Genomic DNA, 24,020 nt, shown 5'->3' with positions numbered 1-24,020 from the left:
AGAAGTCATTCCAGGAACGTGAATTCAGTTTATACAACACCCTGCAAGGTGAGTAGCTGGCCAGTTGGGGGTGTGGGGGCGATAATTCTGTAATTCCAAATAAAGCACCAGTGGTGGCCAGCCAGACCTCATCTGGCCCAACTCCTTATGTTCTCACTTGAGTCTCAGGGCAAAAAGGCTGCAGTAAAAGCACAAGCAAAACTTCTTTACTTTGATATTGAGAAAGCAAAGTATGCAACAACCCCAGATGCAAGCAGCTTCTGTGGCAAGAAGTGATGGCCCTGGCAGAATCTGCTTTGAAAGACATGCGTCCCAAATGGCCCCCAGCACCTGGGCCTCAGTGAAGGACAAGCAGCAGGAGGGTGGGACCAGAGATGGCAGCACCTCTGATGGGCTTTGGCAAGAGGAGTTGCCTTCTTGTATCCATGGAAACAGAAAGCATTGCTGCAGGATGTTGGCATAAGAGAGGAATAAAAGGCTAGGTGCTAAAAGGAAATTAAAAGTTCATATTTGGAAGATTTAAAAAAGTCTTAAGCACTATTCCATGGAAAAGAATTAAAGATATGTAGATATAGGTATACTCCCTTACTTCACATAAATAAATGACTATCAAGGGAAGAATGGTATACAATAGACAACAAACAATGTTAGAAAATAAAAGTTTGGGTAATAATATAAAAGAAATATTAGTTTCAAGTGCATAGGAAAGAATTTGTTAAGGACTTGTAAGCCATAAAGCATCCATGAAGGGTGGCATTTCATGTTACCTGCTCTATGTCCTCAAAACCGACAGGGTTTATAGTTAACGTTAGAATTCCTGAGGCTCTGGCCTCCTCATTCTGCACTCTTCACTCTTTCCCCACAGAAACACATCTTTGTCCTGCTTCACTTTCTATCTGGGCTGTGACTTCATTCCAGACCTCTCCTCTGGGCTCTAGACCCATATGTCCAAATATCTATGTTTTGGGTATCTAAAAAGTGTCTTAAGATGATGTGTTGAACAACTCACTTAAGATCTCTCCCACACCTTGAACATAGCTATCTTCCAATGTTGCTTCCTGTAGTTACTGATGTCACCATATGTCCGATTGTTTATGTCATAAAGCTACAAGTCACTTCTGGCCCCACAATCATTTTCATCCATTATTGACTCCCTCAGTACCTTTCAGTCTGCCTTCATGATGGCATCTTTAGGCTAAGCTATCATCATCTCTCACCAAGAATCTTTCTCCAGCCTCCCCGTTCATCTCCCTCCATCCTTTCTGGCCTCTCTCACCAATTTGTTTTCCATAAATTGTAAGATACAGAATGATATTTTCAAAATGGAGATTTGATGGTGTCATCCTGGTGTTTAAAACCCACCACAGCTTCACACCACTTTTTGGATAAAGACCAAAGTCCTTAACCTGGCATGCAAGGTCTTGATCGCCTGGCCGTGACAAGTGTTCAGGACTCACCACCACTTCCTCTTTACCTCCTTGCTCTGGATGCTCTGACTTTCTTCCAGAACCTCAGAGTCAATACTTTTCTCTACTGTGAGAACTTGCCCAGGCCTTCTCTTCTGCTTGGAACACTCCTCCCTTCCCCAGCGCCACCCTTGTCCCCTCCATGCCCCTATTCCCAACTAACTCTACGCCTGTTTCAGGTCTTGGCATAAGGGAAACTATTCCCTGAGCCTCCCATTCTAAGCTACCTCTTTAACATACTCTTTCTGAGGACAACAGAACTTTCTTCTTGAGCACTCACAAGCGTGTGAACTGTATGTTTATCAGAGTGACTATTGGTTCAGTGTGGGCTGTCCGCACAAGGATGGAAGATCCACAGAGGGAGACACCTTCCCCAGTGTTTATCTAAGCAACGAATCCTCAACATAGCCTAATATTTTTTATGTAAATTATGGGCAGGTATCATAGAAACTACTTTGTATTAGTCTTCAAAGCAAGTGGAAGAGTGGACTCATCCAAAAGAGATTCTCTTTCTCTTTCTCTCTCTTTGAACGAGGGCTACACACACAGCCGATCTTTCAGCACAATTCATTCCCACAGACCCCGGTGGCTTTCCTTTACTCCTCTCTCTAAAACAAACACAGCATTTTCTGTTTTGTAGATTTATATATTTCTTGAGCCATTCAAAATGAGATGTCCATATAGGGTGATTTGAATGCTGCTCAGCAATTCTTAAAATTCAGACAGACACTTCTGATGAACAATCCATAAGCAACAACGTGCAGTTGGCTGTTAATGATGGCTGTCACTAGACTCAAGCAGAACAGCTATCATGGCTCTGCAGAACAGGCATGACGCAGTGCTAGCTGCCATGACATTGGACAGTCTACAGATGTCTCCAGTTCCCGACACTGAGAAAAACAGTGTAGAGAAACCTCGGTGCCGACTTTGTCTATCCGCGGAGTCACTCAGTTCAGCCCCTTTACTGCCCACCCTACTGACCCCATGATTCTTCTTGCTCCCTCCCAGGCTGATGCTCGCCTACTCTCCCTGCGGTCAGTGTGATCTTGGTCTTATTCTATGCTTAATTCCAATCTATCAGAGAACTTGACTTTTTTATCTTCAAGGATATTTTTTTTCCTCTAATCAAATACTATTTTAGAAAATCAAAAGCCTTGACTTTCAAAATGATTGTACTGATGTGGCTTTCAAAACCTATTTTGGAATTCTGAAACAAAATATTGACTGGCTCTTTCTCTTCCCATTCCTGCCATAATAACTTTATTCTCCTACAAATGTGTGTCTCTGATTGCACAGGGAAAGAAAAGTGCATCCGGAGTATTATAGTATGTCATCTCGCTACACCTGTTAACTAAGCACCCACTCTGTGCCCAGCAGATGGCACATGCATCTCAGGAATTTCCTCTCAACGAGTTCGTCCTCCTTCACCCACATGGTCAACAAGGAAATAGTTGCATGAGTCACGGGGGAAGTAAGAGCAGCCAGCCTGTGTGTGCCACACTTGCCATACTTGCAGTATGAACAAATGGAATCTATCAAGAGAATACCCCTCCAAAGAGAACTCTAAAGACCGTTTAAGCTGTCGTAAACAGAAATGACTATAATCACCAAGAATATTTCACTTAGGTTACGAGGTGGTTTGCTTTATGACTTTTTGTATTAGCTTCATTGTAGGTTTCATTTTATGTTCCTGCCTTTGTTGTTTCACATTTTTTCCCATCATGCCTATTTCCAATTTATGTTATTGAGTTATTTTCTCTTTTACTGTAAAATTTTAAATTTCTTTTATATATTTTTGGGACAAGATAGTATATAAATAACTAAGGCTTTGATACGTAAGTGGGTGAGTTCAGAAAAAGGTAAGGACATAAGCAGGGGAGTAGCAGATGAGCGGCAAGTCTAATCCAACAAATCTTTGGCATATCTTAGCGGAGTAATGATTGTCCCTGGAGGGCCTATTTACCCTTTCCTAAGGTGTATTCTCAACCAAAAGCTTGCAGTTTGAGTTAAAAGCAGATGTCAACAGATTCACGTGGGCTGAAATGCATGAAATGGGTTGAGGAAGAATGTCTCCACGTTGGGAACCTGGCAGTACGAATATTTGGATGGGAACTTAGGTTGTGGAGAAAGTGAAAGGAATGTTGATATGAGATAATTAACAAGAGGACATCATGTGGGGAATATGCATGGAAAATAAAATAAGATTCCCACACTGCTGGCCAGGAGGATGCACAGAATGTAGTCAGTACTTAAAAGACCAGAATAAGCAGAGAAAAAGCAAGTACAGAGAAGACTAAAATCTCTAGTTCTATATTTTGAATTAAATGGCACAGGGTTAATAAAATGAAAATTAATAACAATTGAAAATATCATAGAGGTGATCTTAGATCAGGCTGCTATAGCAAATAGCATAGACTGGGTGATGTGAATGACAGACATTTATTTCTCACAGTTCTGGAGGTTGAGAAGTCCGAAATCAAGGTGCTGACAGATCCGGATCTGGGTGAGGGTCCTTGTCCTGACTTGCAGAAGCCATCTTCTCACTGTACCCTCACAGGGCTGAGAAAGGAGGCTCTGGTGGCTCTTTCCTTTCTTAAAAGGGCGCTAACCCCATGGCAGGGGCTCCACCTACAGGATCTCATCTAATCCTAATAAGTACCTTCCAAAGGCCCTACTTCCTAATACCATCACACTGGAGCTGGGGTTCAACATATGAATTTGGGGGGTGGGGAGACGCAAGCATTCAGTCTGTAACAGAGCGTGTCGCAAGAAAATGGGGGAAAGAGAGTGCAGCTAAGGAGAGAAGCCTGTGAGACACTCACAGAAAAGGGCTGGGAGAAGTGCCAAAACCAGGTAAGAGGCCAGAGGATACAGACAGGGCGTGTTTTTGTGGCATCAAAGGCCTGACAACACATTGAAGTCTTCCAGTTGGCAAAGAATTCAAGAATGAGAACAATATTTTTGAATTCACACTTTCAGAGGGCATCAAAAGCTTGCTTCAGCAACAATAATTTCCCTGGAGTGACACAGCAAGTAGCCAAGCTGAACAAAATTTAGAACTGAGAAGGAAATGTAGCAGCATGCAGAAGGAAGCTGGGAATGGAGAGGACGACTATTTACTGAGTAACATTGTGTATGAAGTTCTGTGCTGGACGCTCTGCTCAGCTCTCTCATTCAGGGCTACAAAAATTGTGGCAATAACAAGGGAGTGGAATAAAACGAAGCCTTTTACAAGCCATGAGACCTCAGGAATGTCGCCCATCAGGAGGTGTTTTAATCATTTAAAAGAAATTGTCAGACGAGCAAGGTTGAGGGTTTACCAAACAATTGGCCTGGACTTTTCAAAAATGATGAGGCTGGAAAGACAAAGATAGACTGAGGAAGGGTTCTAGATTCAAGGAGACTAAAGAGACGTGATAATTAATAGGATCAAAGTGTTAAATGGAAGTTAAATAACAATTCTGGTATTTTTCTAGATTATGTGATACTCATGGTATTTTTCAACATTTTAAAATTCATAGTTTGCTATAATTTTGTTTTATTTCTAAGCAAATATTCATTCATGCTTTTTATTTTGTAATGCTGTATTCACTTTCTTCTATGGAGCTCCTGAAAATGTATGTGCTTCAAGCCACACCAAGCCTTAATCTTCTCCTAGAAAAGAAATTTTAAAAAAATAAAAGGGGAAAAAAGTTTTTATAGAGTAGGCATGTGCTGGAGTAAAGAAAAGTGGAGGTGTTCATCTAAAATATGCACTCATCTTCTGGCTGAAGTGATTCCAGACCTTTCCATAGATACATTTAAACTGTAATCTTGAAGATCAACATACAATAATTAAATGATCAGTTAATGTGTACAGCAAACTTATACATGCAATGCTTAGCTTCCCATATATTATAATCAGAGAATAGTTTCACAGAATGACTGGCATTTTCACTGAAGCAGAATGAATCTTTAGGACTCTACTGGAATGTTTAATCTGTGACAGAGAAGAACTGATGTAAGGCATGCAGAAGTTACAAATGAATGACTTTAAAGATGGATTACCCTGGACATTTCTATTTAATCTTCTAGGCTCTTTCTTCATCCTGTTCATCTGGTATTGGCCAATTCTGGGATGACGATGTGAGCATCTACACAAACAGGCCCAAAGCAAAGGATTAGAGACCTAATGTTTAAAAAACTAAAAGTTCCCATCAGAGGGTGCAACTATTTGCTTTCCTCTTTTATATAAGTAATCAAAAGAAGGACCTGGCTTTCTTCAAATGTCAGCTATTTTTTAATATCAGCATATGTCGTCTTTATTTTTTGGTTCTAAGATTGCTCAGTAACTTTTTATCCATTTGGACTCTCAAGCTGTATCTTGGTGCTATTGTCCTCAAAACTGGGCACAATTTATTATCCATTGACAGAAGCACATATTATACAATCTATGAAAGTAGGTATGTAATAGATCTTATTCAGTTGTATATTTGTACACAGACCTCTATGTTCCATCCAAGTAAATAAATATTTTGAGTTTCAATGGCCACTTCAGTGCTCCAGAATCACGTCAGCTCCCAAAATAAATTTTTACATGACCTTGTGTCTTAGCCATCTGCAGGAGAGTTCAAAGGATTTGAGTACAGTTTCTTAGTAGCAGTTACTCATTATCTTACATATGTGGTGCTAAACTTTAAAGTCATCAGCCACTCCATGAATGTAGTCTTATTTCAAGAATGTCTTGTTCCTGGCTTTTTCCATGAAGTAAATAAGATACCAACAGGGTGTTAGTTACACTTATCTGTGATATCAGCCATCAAATTCACCAACAAACTGTGACTATGAGGCAAGAGATGAGCCTTTAGAAAAGAGCATTAAAAGCCTGTCAAAGTTCCATTAACCGCTGATTCCTCTGGGAGGGCTGCCTTCTTAGCATCCTCTCCCTGACATTGATGGGAAGCATGAGATCTCAGGGCAGCTCACCGTTACTTAGCCCCAAATTGCACTCTGGAAAGAGACACACAGCACCTGGCTGAATTCTGTCAGAAATTCTTGATAGCAGGGCCAGAAAGAGAGATTCTGTATCTTATTTCTGTGGCCAAGACACTGTTAATTTCTAATCTGGTACAAAGATCGGATTAGTCGATGAACATATTTTGTTGATAAAAGTTTCAGAAAACAATTAAAATGCAAACTACTTTGTTTTAGAAACTATGGATGCTGCCTAAAACACTTGCATCTGGCACTCTAAACATTTCAGCTTTCATCAAACCCTGCATGTCCCAGTTTTTGGCCATTCCAGTTCATGATTATTCTCAAATTTTTTTGGAAATAACCATAGGACTAATTAGGTCACTTGTAGCTCGGCTTCAGTGCCAGGTCCAGGATCCCAGCTGGAAGTGAAGGCACTTAGGAGAGCAATCACCATTCCTAACGCTGCTGCCTGGCTTTGGGGATGATTGACATTTCAAGAGCTGAGCAAGCTTAGCATTGAATGAAATGCATTGAGGCAGAGCTGACACTAGGAAATGAACACATTTGTTCTACAAATATTTGCCAGGCACTTGTGATGTGCTGTCCATTGTGCGAGGCACTGGAGAGAGAAATGCTAAAATTAAATAGCCCGTGCCCAAAGAAGCCACAGCCTATGGATCGGACAAATAGGCAATTGCCAATACAGTACGATAAATGCCACAACTGAGACAAAAAAAAGGGGGGTTACTAGAATACAAAGTCCAAGCATAAATTTAGTTTTAAAGGAAAAAGAAGGAATGCTTTGAGGAGGAAGAAATTAGGGGTCATTAGGGGTAAGAGGTGGCTAGGAAAGAATAGCATAGATAAAGAAGCTTGGTGGTGGAAAACATGGCCCCTTCTGGGAAATCAAACCATGTAGGGCAAGGAGGACAAGCACCTTGCCATGGTCCTTAGTTCTCTGCATTGTCTACCTTCTCACATTTTTAGCATCCTTTACCGTTCATTGTTCTTCAGTAGTTCAGGCCTCTGTTCAGATCCCCCAACACTCCATGCCCTTTCCTGGCTCGGAGTCTTTGCCCACATGGTTAGGCCATGATTGGGTCAATCTTATCCTTCATCTCAGCCTAAACATCACCTCCTCAGAGACATGATCAAGTGATAACATCTCTTATGTAATTCTCCATCATGGCAACCTGCAGAATCCCCATATTAACACATATCTCATTTTGTAAACACTTCTCTTTGCATTTACTTGTTGATTGCCTGTGTATTGAAAGTCTCTATCTGAACCTCGGCCACTCTGCCTTCTTTCATGCGTCTAACTCAGCGGTACTTAGATGAATTTTGGAATCTGATTTAATGGTCCCAGATGAAAGCGATCTAATGTTTTATTAAGTCTGATACAGATGACATTCTGATATATATTAAGTTTACTTAATATTATGCGTACTTCATCATTATGATAAAGAAGTGATACATTCCCTGAAAACTTATCAATCTCTTAATATCTAGATAAGCATGAAGAGAAAATTATAAGACTCTCAGTCATTTATAATTTCTCTTTAGGAGACCATGTATGTATCACTTAAGTGTAGTTTATGACTGGAATTTCATGGCAACTCAGGAGTAGAGCTCAGATTTGAAAACACAATGCTCATACACAGACTTTGGTTTAGTCTGAAACCAGGCTTGGTTTCTCTTTATCTCTCTTTGCTCAGTATCCCCCAGATTCATCAGATGAAGGAAAAATAAATGTGTCTTTCAAAGCCATCCTTATTCAAAGAAGTTCTTTTTGCATTGCAGATCTGAAGTTCCTTGTATGAGCATCTTGTATGGGCTGGTGCCTGATTAAGCTGCATAGAACTAGGTATTTATAAATCTCACTGTCTTATAAAAATCCACAAGTCCTTAAACGTGATTCAAAAACAACGGGTAACCAAAGAAAGAAACTTTTAAGTAAAGACTAAGAAAAAGTGACATAGGAAGTGACTAACAAAAAAAAGAGAAATTTGACACTATGAAAGTAAAATAAGATAAAATTAAAAACATCTTTAAGAAGATAATATTATAATAGCTTTTAATGGTTAGAAATCTTCTAGTAACAAAGAATATTTTCTCATTTATTTATCTGTGGTCGTATGATCCATAAGATTGGAATCTGCTTTCCTTAAGCTGAAAAGAAGACCTCAGAGCAAGAAAACGTTACTATTGTGCACATTTGATGTCCTATGATCTTACTAGAATATCCTAATTCTGAAAAGTAATTTATTTTCATTTATGTCTATTATTTATACGTCATTGATTTCACTTGTCAAGATCAAATTCATTGGTAGAGATCTTTGCAGGATGGCAGAACACTCCCCAAGGAACCCAACCCGAAGTTGATCCTGCATTTCTAACACAGCGCGTACACAGCAAAGACTAGACCTGAACGTCTAAATGTCTTTTGCTAGGAAGAAAATATCATAAGGCAGTTTTTCTTGGAGACGAGAACATGATCTATGGAAGCAGTCAGCCAGCCACATCACCCTTTTTACAGACGGTCCGCATTTTATTGTCTGTCAAATATCTCTGGGAACAAGAACCTGGATTGGGATTTATGATGTCTTCCTATTGCACTTACTATCTGGTTTTTTAATCATCAAATATAAACTTTTAATTCCACTTAATGAATAAGAACCTTCTAACTATTTTCAAGAAAAACATAATTGGTCAAAATATACTAAGCAAGAATGTGGTTTTCATCAGATAATTGTTTTTATATGTTTCCTATAATCCTCAGTTGTTATTACCTCATTGATTATTACATTTAAAAGACATTAGGCAAGGGCCGGCCTGGTGGCATAGAGGTTAAGTTCAGTGCACTCCACTTTGGCAGCCTGGGTTCAGGGGGTCAGATCCCAGGTGTGGACCTGCACCACTCATGAAGCCATGCTGTGGCAGTGTCCCACATACAAAAATAGAGGAAGATGGGAACAGACGTCAGCTTGCTTACAATCTTCCTCAAGCAAAAAGAGCAGGACTAGCAACAGGTGTTACTTCAGGGTCAGTCTTCCTCACCAAATAAATAAATAAATAGATGAAAGACCTTAGGCAAATCAATTGATAATATGGTTTATTTGGGGGGAAAAACATCTCAGTGTTCCTGAAGCCTGTATCATGATGTGCCAGAAGAAAATGTCATGACTGACGCAATTTTTACAACTGTCAGCAGTGGGTTCTACAGTGCCAGAGGGCAACAAATGGCCCAAGGTCTCCATGTGAGGTGTCGGCTCTGTCCTCTTCCTGGGGAGGGCAGAGCCGCCGGCCTCGTGCTTCCTTCCTCAAACACTGGGGCAACTTCAGTCCCAGCTGCTCACCAGCAGAGTGCAGTCAGACACATCTGTGCTGACAAAGTTCTCTGAAAAAACAGCTGACACACCTCTAGCTCTTTCACAACTGCTGGGTTTAGACGCTGGCGTGTTTAGATGGGGTACTGGTGGGATACAAAGGGTTTTATTTTTAACCAAAGGGAGCATTTAACACTATTATTTATATATTGCTTAATATAAACGTATTCCTTTCTTCCCTCCCTACCACCACCAACACCCCTCACCTCCCGACACACACACATACTGTTATTTCGTCACCCATCTCAGATCCCATGAAGCAAAATTTTAATGGGTTGGGCTGAAATTTTATAGAGGAAATAAAAGTCTGAAGATCACTGCTCCAAGCTCTTAATAGACAATAGGTATCTGCTCATATCATTTTAAGAATCTTAATGATCCTTAAAGGGATATTTACTAACAGACATAGCAAGCATCGTCATGCTTCCCTACTTAAGCTCTGAGAATATTCTAAAATGTACATAATTAATGAATGACTACAGCAATTTAAGCCATGACAGAACCAAATTTATTATATAATCTTAATAGAAGCACTACATATATTGACTTTATGAAAGTTTTCCCAACATAATAAGATTTAATCACATGTTCTTTTAAGTTATTAGAAATGTGAATGTTTATGTCTGTCCTAAGTACTGACATCTATCAACTAAGTGTATGCAATTTTTTACTTTGCACGTTTAAATGTGATCCCATCCATTTGTCTATTCACTACCCACCATCAGTGCAATACTCTTAAATGAGCAACCTTCAAATATCCTTTTAAATATTTTAACATCACAAAGTTCCTTCTATTCGTAACTAGGTATGTTTTGGGTGGGTATAGAAATAGCTGCTAGCAGAGATTCAGGGTTTCATAAAACACAGAGCAAATGAGAGAAAATGATTTTAAATTTATTTGATTTAACTTGATTTAGGTAAACAGGATAGATTAAAAAAAAAAGATGACTTTTATGTTTATGTGCATTGGCAGGAGAGGTGAAAGGTAACTGACCGATTCAACCTCCTCTCTGAAATGGATGGATAAGATGTTGTAGCTGGAATCAATACTTGGCATTCACAAGAGTCTCATAAACCTATAGTGACTCGAGCTGTTCACCTAAAAAAAGTAATGATACTGTAAAAATGATTCTTTTCAGCTTTTAATTTAGACTATATAAAAGATAAAAAAACAAAAAACACTTGTATAGAAAGAAAGCAAGCAATTGCATTCAGAAACAATCTGCCTAAAACCCAAATGGGTAACCCTCCCCAAAAAGAGCCAGATAAGAATTCTCATAAATTCTGTTGGATCAAATAATAACATCGTGTGTTTTATATTTGCATAATGCTACTCGATTATGTACATTTCCTAGCAGTGAACTTGATCTATAAAAGAATTGTCATCTGACTATATTCACCATTATTCCTCGCTTGTTTAGATTTTTGTTTGTACAACTGGGGAAAACGATTGAGAAAATTAAGTCATTCAGATATTCAGTGAAGGAACTAAGAATATCATAGTCTTTACTCTTAGTTTTGTTTTTTGTTTTTTTACTAATCCTTAAAAGGAGTTAAAATTTGGAAATTATATAATTTAAGTATAAAAGCTGAATTTTTTCTTATGAATTACAAAATCTTAGGCATAACAAAAATTAGCTGTGATGCTAATCACAAAGTCATGTACTAACCAATTTTTGAGAAACTAAATTATAGCAAATAAATGCCCAGCATGAGAATTGCATTTTGGCTTCAAGCCCCACAAATTATGAAGAGTCCCAATAAAGATTCTCATTAGCCAATTTGGTCAGCTCATCCTAGGTTTGGGGGATAAGTTTCAGCACCATGAACTTTGATCCCCAGACCTCATCTTCCTGTGAACACAGACTAAATCAGGTTAGCCATTGGTCCCACATTTTGTACCTTCATAATGCAGAACTTCAGTCCTATTCCAGAAGGCTCTCTTCTAGCAGAATCTGCAGGGCATTGATTATATGCCCGATGAGCCATAGAATCATCAAGACCCAGGCCAGCTCCACTCGGAGTTGCTCCATACTCTGCATGGTCCACTCTTCTATCCCCTTCTGTTTCCCACTTAGGTATTCGGAGCACCATTCAGGCTGATGCTCATGCTGCTACTGAACTGCCCCAGACACTGGTGTCATCTCCATTACCTGAAGAGGACAATGAAATGTCTCCTTTATCTTTATCCTGCTTCTGTGTAGCAGAGTCTCAAATGAATACAGACTTCAGGGTCGTGGCTCTTTGAGAATGTCACACAGCACTTTACGCCCACAGCATACAATGCTTCCAGAAAGTCTAGGTCAAGGCAGCCGGACAGTACCAGGAGCCTCAGGCCCTGTCGCTGAAGCTGCCCCATCATGCCACACTTCACAACTTCCAAGGTAGAGTTCTCTCTGAAAACTCACAATCTTGCCATCTGTCTCCGTTCTCATATCTCAATCTATTCAGCTTATCAGTCTCCATGTGCCACTTTCCCATGAGGCATTTCAACATCCATGTAAATCAGAAGTGATGCATAAACTAGGTGTCAGGAGCATAGGGGAGCACAAGGCATTATCTATTTCTGTGAGCCATGCTTAACATACAGCTACTCAGTACCAAAGAACTCAGTCGCTACAATATAGAGATAATTACAAACAAATGAGTGACATCAACGAGATCTAAGTTGTCATAAATACAATTTCATATTTTTTTATGAATGAAAAAATATTTATCTTTTTTCAAAAATTCACTTGGAAATTATTTTCATGATACAGTACCATGATCATGATTTTATCATACTCTCCAACAACATCAATAAGAAAAACCAGCTCAGGGCAGGCCCTGTGGCATAGTGGTTAAGTCCAGCACACTCTGCTTTGGCAGCCCAGGTTCACAATTTTGGATCCTGGGCATGGACCGACACCACTCGTCAAGCCACACTTTGGTGGTGATCCACATACAAAATAGATGAAGATTAGCAAGGTGTTAGCTCAGAGTAAATTTTCCTCAACGAAAAAAAGAAAAGAAAGCTCTCAAGCTCTGAAGCTTTTCCTATACTCTGCTCTTCTCCCCCAAGGCCCTAACATTCCACACACATTCCATGGTTGCCAGGATGCCCTGCTTTATTCAGCATTACATCACCAGATGCTAGGAACATATCTGGAGTAGAGTGGACTTTTGTGGTAAATATTTGTTGAGTAAATAAATAAATAAGCTCTTTTAGTTTGCTGGGTATGCCACAACAAAATACCATAGACTGGAATGCTGAAGGAACAGAAATTCATTTTCTCACAGGTTTGGTTTCTCCTGGGGCCTCTCTCCTTGGCTTGGCAGCTGCCTTCTCCCTATGTCCTCACGGTCTTTTCTCTGGTGTTCCTTTGTGTGTCCAAATTTCCTCTTCTTACATCACCACCAGTCAGCTCAGATTAGGGCCCATCCTAACAGCCTCATTCTAACTTAATCACCTCTTTAGAGGCCCTATTTCCAAATACAGTCACATTCTGAGGCACTGAGGGTTGGGGTTTCAACATACGAGTTTTAGTTTTAGGATGTGATGGAGCCCATAACTTGAATTAAGAATATTTACACCATCCACTCAAAATTCAAGATTGCAGTAGGAGGGGCAGAGGCTACCTTACTTCTGTGAAAAATTTCATATCTATCTGTTCAGCTAGTCAATATGCATAGGCTACAAGAAATCTAAATTATTTTATTAACAGAGAAGAAATTCAGTAAACACAATGCATTTTAATTGGGAAAAAAATCAAGAAATTACTTCAAATGCCAGTATTTGTACAAGAAAACTTGTTAAGAGTCTGCAGCAGTTCTCCTGAGAGCACTTTACAAGCATATGGAGCAAGCCATCCTTAGAGAAAGTGTGAAGAAGGAAGGGTAGCAGAGAAGAGGGGAAAATGGGAACAAACCTCTGGAGCATCTACACCCAAGGGCAGCCTTCAGACTTTAAAACCTAATTATATAGACAGGCTTAGTAAAAACTTTTCATAAAGTATCATAAAAGAGAAGCAGAATCCTGCAGTGGAGGAAAGCAGATGCCAGAAGAAAGTGGCCCTGTGCCCGAGTACCTGCCCGCCACACCCACCTGTGATCTGGACAAGTTATGTAACCTTTCAGAACCTATTTCTTCTTCTGTAGACAAATAGTAATTGGAGATTAAAAGAAATAAGGTAAGAAGAGAGCTTTGCACAGTGGCTAGAGAACAATAAATACTCAGTACATGGCAGTGAAAAAGAAGGAAATGAATGAAACATGCTAAATATGTGATTGTCTCATGTTAATTTATGATTACAGATCTATGGTTCATTGTCACATAGTTAACTACTGGTTCAGAGCAGGAGATATAACATGGAATCATCATCATCTTCTTGTTCATTATCATTAGCAACCTTGTGTAATTTATATTCATTGAAGATTTATACTGAGAGACGATATACTTGAAGTTTTATACACATGATCTCATTTAATGCCCCCACTACGCACATACACACACACACACATACACTTTATGAGGTAGGTATTACCATTACCCACATTTTACAAATGAGGGAAAGAGATTCTCCCAGTGTCCATATACTTACCTGTAACTTAGGTCTTTATGATTCCAGACTCTGAAGTTTGGCCCAGTGTAGTCACAGTCGATTGCTAGTAATATTCAGATTGAATCCAGAGAAGTCAACTGCAGAGGTATGTTAATGAGATTATTAAAAATATTCTGGGTTAAAATTATCTATTTATTGGAAATCTGACCAAACACAAGTCAAATGTTTTCTCTTGTGTCCTATTTTATAAAGAAGAGATAACTGCCAAGTAGACAAGTTGACTTGGTACACACATTTAAGCAGGTAACTAATCTGTAGGCTCTTTCACTTAATTGATGTGGACCGTGGGCTGATCCTCCCGGAGGAACAGCCTTGGCTCTTCACCCTGAAGAGAACCTCTGCACTGACACAGAACTCACTGCGGGGAAGCCATGCCCTTCTTCTTGCCGGCCCGGGTCACTGATGTGCAAAGACAGGATGCTCGGACCAGCATGGACAATCTTGTCACCATCACAGGAAAGCCCAGAGCCTCTCAGAGGGGTTGAATTCAATAACTCTGGAACAGCAGATAATAGGGCTTCTTGTTATAATTCTTGATTTAATTGTCCTTATTGTTGGTCATGTTTAATTGAGCTTTCTCTTACGGAGAGCTGAAAGGCCCCCTGAATGACCCGGTTTGTTTCCCCACGCAGAAATCTTGAACAATCAAATGTGAATTGACTGCAATAACGTCTATATTCACTGATTTTCTTTCCAGTTCAAATACAAGCTTACTATACTCCTTCCTGGGGAAAAATAGATTATAATTTTAGAATAGAGAATATGGAAAGTTGTTCTTACAGAAAAACTATTTTTATGTATGACTAAATTAACAAAAAAGCCTTGGGCAAAAAAATGAAAAGTTTCAGCAAAAACAATTTCACTGATGATGTGAAAATTTTCCATGCAGCTCTAATTACGAGTATGTTTCCCGTAAAACAATGGTCATTGACCATATTCAGATCAATACCATGCCAAAAAGTAAAAAATAAAGAATGCCTCTTGCCATAATTTTAAATGATAGTTTTGCTAAAAAGAAATTCATTTACATTTTGCACATATTGTTTCATCATCAATAACATAAGAATTCACTCTATCTTTCTGCAAAAATTGTCACACAGCATATTCTCAGTGCACACAATTCAAAATGTGGAGACCTGGGGGCCGGCCCAGTGGCCCAGCGGTTAAGTTCACACACTCCGCTTCTCAGCGGCCTGGGGTTTGCCGGTTCAGATCCTGGGTGTGGACATGGCACCGCTTGGCAGGCCATGCTGTGGTAGGCATCCCACATATAAAGTAGAGGAAGATGGGCATGGATGTTAGCTCAGGGCCAGTCTTCCTCAGCAAAAAGAGGAGGACTGGCAGTTGTTAGCTCAGGGCTAATCTTCCTCAAAAAAAAAAAAAAAAAAAGTGGAGACTTGGTTGCCTGTGGACCGTATGTAGAGCTGTTGCTGAGGCCTCCCTGGTCCCTATTACCCTTGACACACTTCCCTAACTTTTCTAACTACCGTCACACAACCACTCACCACTGTGGCCTCCAGTCATCCGGACCATCACTGAAATTTCTTTTAAGGGCAATAGAAACATCAAGAGGAAGCATTCAGAAACCAAAAGACATTTCTCTTCCCCTATAGTTCAATCGCGCAATTGTGATGATACAAACGTAGCCTCCTTTATGTTAAGGATGGCGATACTAGATGGTCGTCTGAGGCGATTGAGGCCTGCTCATCACACTTGAGAGAGCTCGAAAGCTGACCCTTCAGTCCTGGTCAAGCCAGATGAGATGACTGCAGAGCTGGGAGACAGCTTGACTGCCGAGACCCTGGGCCAGAATCGCTCAGCTAGGTGGCTCTAGGATACGGGAACTTCAGAACCTGCACGAGATAAGAAGTATATTAACCTGCTAAATTTTGATGAATTTGTTCACAGCAATAAATAACATACAGCTAGAGACTGAACGAGAACTATTTTCTTGGCCATACTAGTTAAGAATAAGTAAAAAAGAACTTGAAGACTGATGGTAGAATTCACTTTGTGGCATTTGAAATTCATGGTGTATGGGTATTGGTAACAAGTGCTTATTTCAGACTTTAGGTTTGATCATTGTCAATGTGTTTTTTTGCCTTTTATGCAACAAAGTCTCAAGTTAACATGGCCTTATCTGTCTGCTTTCCATCAAATTATAGTTGCCTATCTATCTATCCATCTGCCCATCTATCCACTCATCTACCCATCCAGCCATTCTCTCGTTGATCTATTTTTCTCTCTACAGATTTGGACCAAGCAAACCCCATCTGAACATTAACAGTCAAGATTATTGGGTCTAGAGAGGGCAAAATCTTCTTTCCTGACTTATTCTATCTTCAAGAGCTAAATTTATTTTTTAATGTGCTATTAATTATATCATGATACTTCATGGTGTTAAGAGGTAAAATCATAATATAAAATCTCAGGCAAATAAAATGAAAAAAAATAGTTGAAGGCAGAAAAAAACTAAGTAAATAATAAAAACATGCCTAATACAGTTTAGTCAATCTCTATTGAGACAGGTATACTGTGTGACATTTTGCTAAACAGGTGGATTTACTTTAACCAAATCATATTTTATTAGAACTTCCCCTGTTTAGACAATGTAAAACGAAAGTTTTAGATTTACTGTTAAAAGTGCAGACAACCGAATCCTAAAATTAAAAAATTCTTTTTACTACTAACATAGTAACTCTTTCAGTTATGTATTGCTGCACAGCAAACCAACCCAAAACTTAATTCCTTAAAACAACAACAATGTGGGGGCCGGCCCGGTGGCGCTGCGGTTAGATTCACACATTCTGCTTTGGAGGCCGGGGGTTCTCCAGTTCGGATCCCGGATGCAGACATGGCACCGCTTGGCAAGCCATGCTGTGGTAGGCGTCCCACATAGAAAGTAGAGGAAGATGGGCACGGACGTTAGCTCAGGGCCAGTCTTCCTCAACAAAAAGAGGAGGATTGGCAGCAGATGTTAGCTCAGGGATAATCTTCCTAAAAAAAATTTTTTTTTAAAACAACAATGTATATATTATTTCTTGTGATTCTGCAACTAAGCCTGGATGTATCTGGATTTTGTGTTTTGTGAGTTAGTTGGTGGTCCATGTAGTCAACATCCAAGATAGTTTTATCATTTAGGATGGGTGGAACAGCTGGGAATTTACAGGACTTCTTGCTTAAAAAGAAAAAAGAGGCTATCATACAGCCTCTCGCTGTGCCTAACCTCACACAACAATGGTCTTCACATGAGACTTTTTACATGATGGCTGACTTCCAACAGAAAGGAAACAGAACCTGTCACTCCTCTTAAAGGCTAGGTCTGAAACTGATAGCTTCATTTTCACTGAATTCTCTTGGTCAAAGAAAGCTACAAAGCCAGACCAGATTCGAGGAGAAGGGTAATAAACTCTACCTCGTGATGTCAGGAGCAGCCTGTACATGCAGGGCAGGAAGGAATGGATGGTAACTATCTTCAGAGGATACCCACCCCAGTCCTCACCCTCCGGCCACGCAATTCACAACTCTCCTACGTGCAAAATGCATTCTTTGTATGTACACGTAGAGTCTGTTCTAAGACCTCCGAAGCCTCAGCCCATGGGGGCATCAGCCTCAGACACGAAATCCAGTATCTCATTTTCAATGTCAGATCCAGAGACACAGGAGTGCAATTAATTCCTCAAGATCAGAGACCTGGGAAATAAGACAAGTTATCTTTCCTCCACGTACCCAGTGCACAGTAGTAAGACAGCATATTAATGTCCAATTTCTGCTGTAACAAATTACCATAAATTTAGCAGTTTAAAACAATGCAAATATATTTTCTTACCATTCTGGAGATCAGAAGTCCAAAATCAGTTTCCCTGGGCTAAAATCAAGGTATTGGCAGACCTGCATTCCTTACGGGGATGGTAGAAGAGAATCTATTCCCTTGCCTTTTCTGGCCTTGAGAGGCAACTTGCATTTTGTTGACGTTTTCCTCCATCTTCAAGCCAGCAGTGTAAAGTGTGACACGTTCAGATCTTTCTCTCTCTCCTCTCTCTCTCTCCTGTATTCCTCTCATCAAAACCCTTGCTTCTGTTGTCTCATTTCCTTCCCTCTAACTCTGACCTTCTTGCCTCCCTCTTAGAAGGACCCTTGTGGTTACATTGGGCTCACCTGGATAATCGAGGATAGTCTCCTCATCACAAGAGCTTTAACTTAATCACAGGTGCAAAGCTCCTATTGCCATGTGAAGGAATATGAGGCGCCATGTGGTGGATAGGATAACGCCCATTCAAAAAGGGGAAAACACATGACTTATTTCAGTCATTAGTCCATAGCAATTCTGAAATCCAGCAAGGAGTATTTCTCAAGTCTTCCCTGCCCCAGAGGCAAGGTACAGGTATGTTCCTTGGCTTGGATATATATGTGCTCTCGGAATGGTTTTACATGGTTCATGAGTTCTTCCTACAGGCTCTTAGCCCCACCCTGTGAGTTATCCTTTTTTTTCCCCATAAGAATGGTTAGTGTTTTCAGTTGAGTAGCTTTCTCAGTCTGCTTCCTGCCCACAGAAGTTTGCACATTCAAAGGCCTCTTTTCCTTCTTTTCTGTCTCTGTCTCTTTTTAGTCACATTTGTGGTAATTTTGCTGATAAAATTCTCTTGAAAACATTGTGGGTTTTCTATGAATCTCATTAGGTTGTATTTCATTAGATCAAAGCCACACTCACAAATCTTTTTGAGGCAGGACCCCCTTATACTTCATTTTGTGAGACAGGGTGCTGTGGGGCCATGATCTTAAGATTCATGACCTGAAGATGGTTAGAAATACCTTCATCTAGAGAAGAGGCTCTAATTATAGGCACTGCCTTAAATTTTTTTGAGGTCTTAACTCTCAATTTGGAACAGCAACCCTGGGTCCATGTTTTATTAGCAGTACCGTGGATCTGGTCTTTGCCCTGAGGTCATTTTTACTCTGAAAATCTTTTGCTTTCTGGAAGAGCTGGGAATGTAACCCAGAAAAATTCTTGTTTAGTCTCCTTGAATACCAAAGTATTCCTTCTTTATTTCATCTTTCTCTTGCAATACACTGTCATAGACAGCTTAAGGAAGCCAAATTTAGTTGCCAAAGTCTGCCTGGAAATATATGTATTCACATCCACAACTTCGTTAGGTCCAATTTTTATTTTCCATATCACGGAACGTGACCGTCTGACTAATTGTTTTAAGAATACATAGCACAGCTTCACTCTCTAGAATTTCTTCCCTTCCAAGGTCCACAAATTGTCTCTTTGCTTCCCGTCAGGCCTCAGTCTGGTCCCCAAACTAATACCATATGTTTCAGGTTTTTGTCATGGCAGTGTCCCACTTCTAGGTACTAATTTGTATTCCAGTTATCTATCATTAGAGAAACAAACCCAAAATGTGAGGTTTACATGTGAGAAACAAACCCAAAACTGTAGTTCATTTTTTTCATAAGCACAATTTATTATTTCTCATGATTCTGTAATCTGAGGCAGGCCCAGCTGTGCAGCTGGTCTGTTCTACATGGTACCTCCTGGGGCTGGATCATTCAAGAGGCCTTTTTCATTCCCAAGTCTGGTGCCTCAGCTGGAAAGGATGATACAGTTTGTAGTGGACCCATCATCTTTCTCTCTCCACCTGGATTCTTCACACGGCTAGCTTAGGATCCCTTACGGCATGGTGCTATCAGACTTCTCACATGCAGCTTGACTTCCAAGATTGCAGAAATTGAAACAGCCAACATTCTTAAGGGCTAGGCCCAGGACCAGCACAGCGTCGTTTCCATCTCATACGATTCCTCAAACAAGTCAAAGATCTACTTAGATTCAAGAAGAATAGGAGTAGACTTAACATTTTGGGATGAGGTGCAGCATACACATTGGGGACAGGGAAGGAACTGATAAGTGTCCTCTTTGGAAACTAGCATATTCATTTATATTTTGCCCACTTGCGTTATAATTTTCTAATGGAAAACACTTAAAATCACCGCAACTTCAAATTGTGGTAGTAATTTTTTTAATAGCCTTTATTTTTTAGAGCAAGTTTAGGTTCACATCAATAGTGAGCAGAAGGTACAGAGAGTTCCCATCTACCCTGCCGGGGAGGAAAAATTTCCCTTCTCCTCTTCTAGGTTCTTTGGCTAGCCTAATAATTAAATTGACATAGGAGAGTTTAACAGGAGAAAAACAAATAAAAGTTTAATAACATGTTGTGTGAGAGAGACCCAGGAAAAACGAATAACTCTCCAAAATGGCAGAAACCACCACCTTAAATATCCTCTTCAGCTAAAATCAAAAGAAGATGTTGAGGGTGGGGAGTCAGTTACGGGCACTTACCAAGAAGCTGTAATAAACAGGAGTAAGGCTATTATTCAGATTTAAGTCCTTGCCTTCTTCATTGATAAGAACTAGAGATTTGGTCAACCTCCTCTTTCTGGTATTGAGAGGGAGATACTCTTAGAGATGGAGATTTCCCTTATAAATGTAAATATCTCTTATAAAAGAGTAACTTTTACTCAATTTTCAGAGCTTCTCTTGCGTCTGCAGTTTCTTAAAAACAACAAGCATGAAATAATCCTTATGTCAAAAAGGCATATTTGGGGTGGCAAATTCTCCCCCACCCCTCTATCCCCTGCTCCAACACGTGCAGAGCCTCCCTCACTATCAACATCCCCTACCAGAGTGGTACACGTGTTACAACTGATGAACTTACATTGACACATCATTATCACCCAAAGCCCATAGTTCACATTAGGGTTCGCAGATGCTGTACATTCTATGGATTTGGACAAACTCATGATGATGCATATCCACCATTATAGCATCGCACAGAGTAGTTGCACTACCCTAAAAATCCTCTGTGTTCCACAGTAGCAAATCTTTTCATTTAACATCGTGTGGTTATAATTTACATCTAAAAAACGTTAACTCTAAAAAGCTCCTATGGGCTAGCCATTAGATTCCAAAATCATAATAAATCATATAAAATCAAATGATATGAAAGTAGGATATTTTTCAATATTTTAAATTCTTATTTTAGTAAGTAACTTTTATTATAGTGGGACCTGGAATATATGACCCCCTAATTTCCACAGCTTCTAATTGTCTTAGACTTTATTTAAGAGAAATATATGTGGTGTATGAACAAAACCAAAACCCAATGCACTGATGGCGGAGGTGTTTTTAAGGAACGTCCTGTACGTCATCACATTAGTGCTGCAGCAACGTCCTAACCAAATTATTTCTGTGACAAGGCCTTAAGCACGACCTCTGCTACTGGTCTCCATTGGTCTTGACCTAATTTCTGAATTTAACTCTCAAGTATTTTTCAGTTTTGCTGAACAACCCAATAATCTTCCAATGAAATGAATTTCTACTTGGGTTACGAGGGATCAGATATTTTTTAGCTTGCAACCGAGAAGTCTGACTAATACACATGCTTAATCACAGTTTAACCCAATTTTATGTATTAATACATAACCAGAGTACACCCAAGATGTTTCTTTTAATAGCTACACATTGTTCTCCAAATACTGTTAATATGTTCTCCTGCAGGTACTCTATTGTGTCAGCAGAGCTGTTGCTAAATGTGCTGAAGATTCTTTTTTTACAAATTTCAATGATTTTACTTATTTTACAGTGTTCTTAGCTGAAAAACCTCAATTGTTCCTGTAGACTAGTGTTCAACAACCGGATGTAAAGGAGAGGCTATCTTTTGGCAAGTCACACAAACCCAAACCAATAGCAAAATATCCGTGTTCATCTAGATATTTGAGAAGTTAATCATTTGAATTAGTGGAAATTTCTAGAAAGCTGAGTATTCATCCTTTCAAAAGCCAGCAATAATATGATTTTTATTATTATTACTACTTATCATTTGTTTTCAAGTTTTTATCGAAAAGTACACCAATTAAAAACACTTAGGTCCGTGAAATTTTACAAAATGATCACATCTGTGTAACCAACATCCAAATAAAAAACAGAGTATTACACCACATATACCCTTCACTTAACCCTTTGTTATTTCCATGTGTGTGGTTTTATTTCTATCGTTGTTTAATTTTGTTTTTTTTTTAAAGATTTCATTTTTTTCCTTTTTCTCTCCAAAGCCCCCCAGTACATAGTTGTCTATTCTTAGTTGTGGGTCCTTCTAGTTGTGGCATGTGGGACACTGCCTCAGCGTGGTTTGATGAGCAGTGCCACGTCCGCGCCCAGGATTCGAACTGAGGAAACACTGGGCCTCCTGCAGCAGAGAGCGCGAACTCAGTCACTCGGCCACAGGGCCAGCCCCTAATTTTGTTTTTTTTCTTCCCAGCTTGACTATAATATATTTGAGAAAAATGACATTTTGCCTCAGCAATGTTTTCTTCATTGTCTTTCAAATAGGAAGTGTGCAATAAATTATTAGTAAACGAGTGAAATAGATAAATTAAATAGATAAATTGATGAACGGATGGAAAGTGAATGAATGCTACAAATTCCCTACTACTGTTCAAAGAATGTTTGACTCCCACTTCTCACCTGAGTCCCTAACAACCAAGTGCGATTTCAGCGTTTTAAGTGTGGGTGCCCCTGCTTCTCTAGCCATCATAGAGTGTCAGTTGTTCTTTGCAGACAGGATTATGCGGTGTATGAACCTGCTGCTTCTTGGCTGGCAGCAACAACTTCCCCTCCGGCCAGCCCTTGAAAGCCGTGCACGGTGGGTGCATTCTAGTTAGTGCTTTTAACCTTCCCCCAGAAAGTTAATATTTTCTTCAGATTTCAACAAGTAGCTGTTTCCTCCAAGGTCTTTTTTTCTTACTCCCTAGATCTTAAGTTACATTGAGAAGAATGGAATGTACGTTAGAAAGCATGCTTCACAGGAAGCACACTCACTGTAATAAGTAAATAGCAAAATCTGTTACCACTACTGTGACGTTCTTTTCTCTGATACCATTGTACCTTACCTGATTATTTCCAACACTTACATATTTCATTTCGGTAACAGCATTAAATAGGTATGTTTGTCAAAAGTAAGAGGAGGATAATCCAGCATTTTACACTGTCCACAAAAAAATTACATAGATTTGCATTGATATCCCTAAAAACAAAACATATTAACATATATCACCCTAAATTATTCAGGATTATATTACTCAATTAATTGTTTACCTAATTAACCTCTTTGGTACACCCTAAATTATTCAGGATTATATTACTCAATTAATTGTTTACCTAATTAACCTCTTTGGTAGTCAGAACAGGTATACTGGAACCATATAATGCAGTGATTAAGCTACACTTGTGTTAATAAGTGTGGCTAAAGATTTGTTCATACTTTGCTATTTGACTAATAAGCCCATACCTTAGAGATTTGAATAGAATATGTTCTATATTTCTGTAAAACTGTTCCAAAATAAGCATATTATGTGCATAGCAGACATTTTACTATTTGGGGAGCCGCCTTGTCTTGAGCCCGCCTCCTGTGTTTGGAGAATTCTCCACTTGATGAGTCTTGACTGGAGGTAAATTCCTACTCCAATTATGGAAGCTGAAGGCACCAGGTTCTAACTTGCTCGTCTCTTCTGACAGCTTGGATTCAGGACTATGATCTAGATTTGGCTGA

The 24,020-nt window shown here is 39.5% G+C and overlaps 1 long non-coding RNA gene across 3 annotated transcripts in view; it reads right to left on the bottom strand.

The window, feature by feature from the left end:
• Nucleotides 1-4,984: 4,984 nt before the first annotated feature.
• The window catches only part of LOC111769296 (uncharacterized), a 49,030-nt gene continuing 29,994 nt past the window's right edge, over nt 4,985-24,020 (bottom strand). The window contains exons 2-6 of one of the 3 annotated variants that reach the window (XR_011441189.1): nt 15,918-16,265; nt 14,392-14,908; nt 11,714-11,964; nt 5,514-5,599; nt 4,985-5,120 (exon numbers count right to left, since the gene is read on the bottom strand). This is a non-coding gene — a long non-coding RNA (uncharacterized lncRNA). Of the gene's footprint in view, nt 5,121-5,513; nt 5,600-11,327; nt 11,965-14,391; nt 15,138-15,917; nt 16,266-24,020 lie in introns of those variants that run through there. The other 2 variants (XR_011441188.1, XR_002802192.2) reach the window with 2 other exon arrangements.

The sequence above is a fragment of the Equus caballus genome, chromosome 1 (assembly GCF_041296265.1).
Source record: "Equus caballus isolate H_3958 breed thoroughbred chromosome 1, TB-T2T, whole genome shotgun sequence".
In the NCBI taxonomy this organism is placed as follows: Eukaryota; Metazoa; Chordata; class Mammalia; order Perissodactyla; family Equidae; genus Equus; species Equus caballus.
This window is presented reverse-complemented; position numbering and strand designations above follow the sequence as displayed.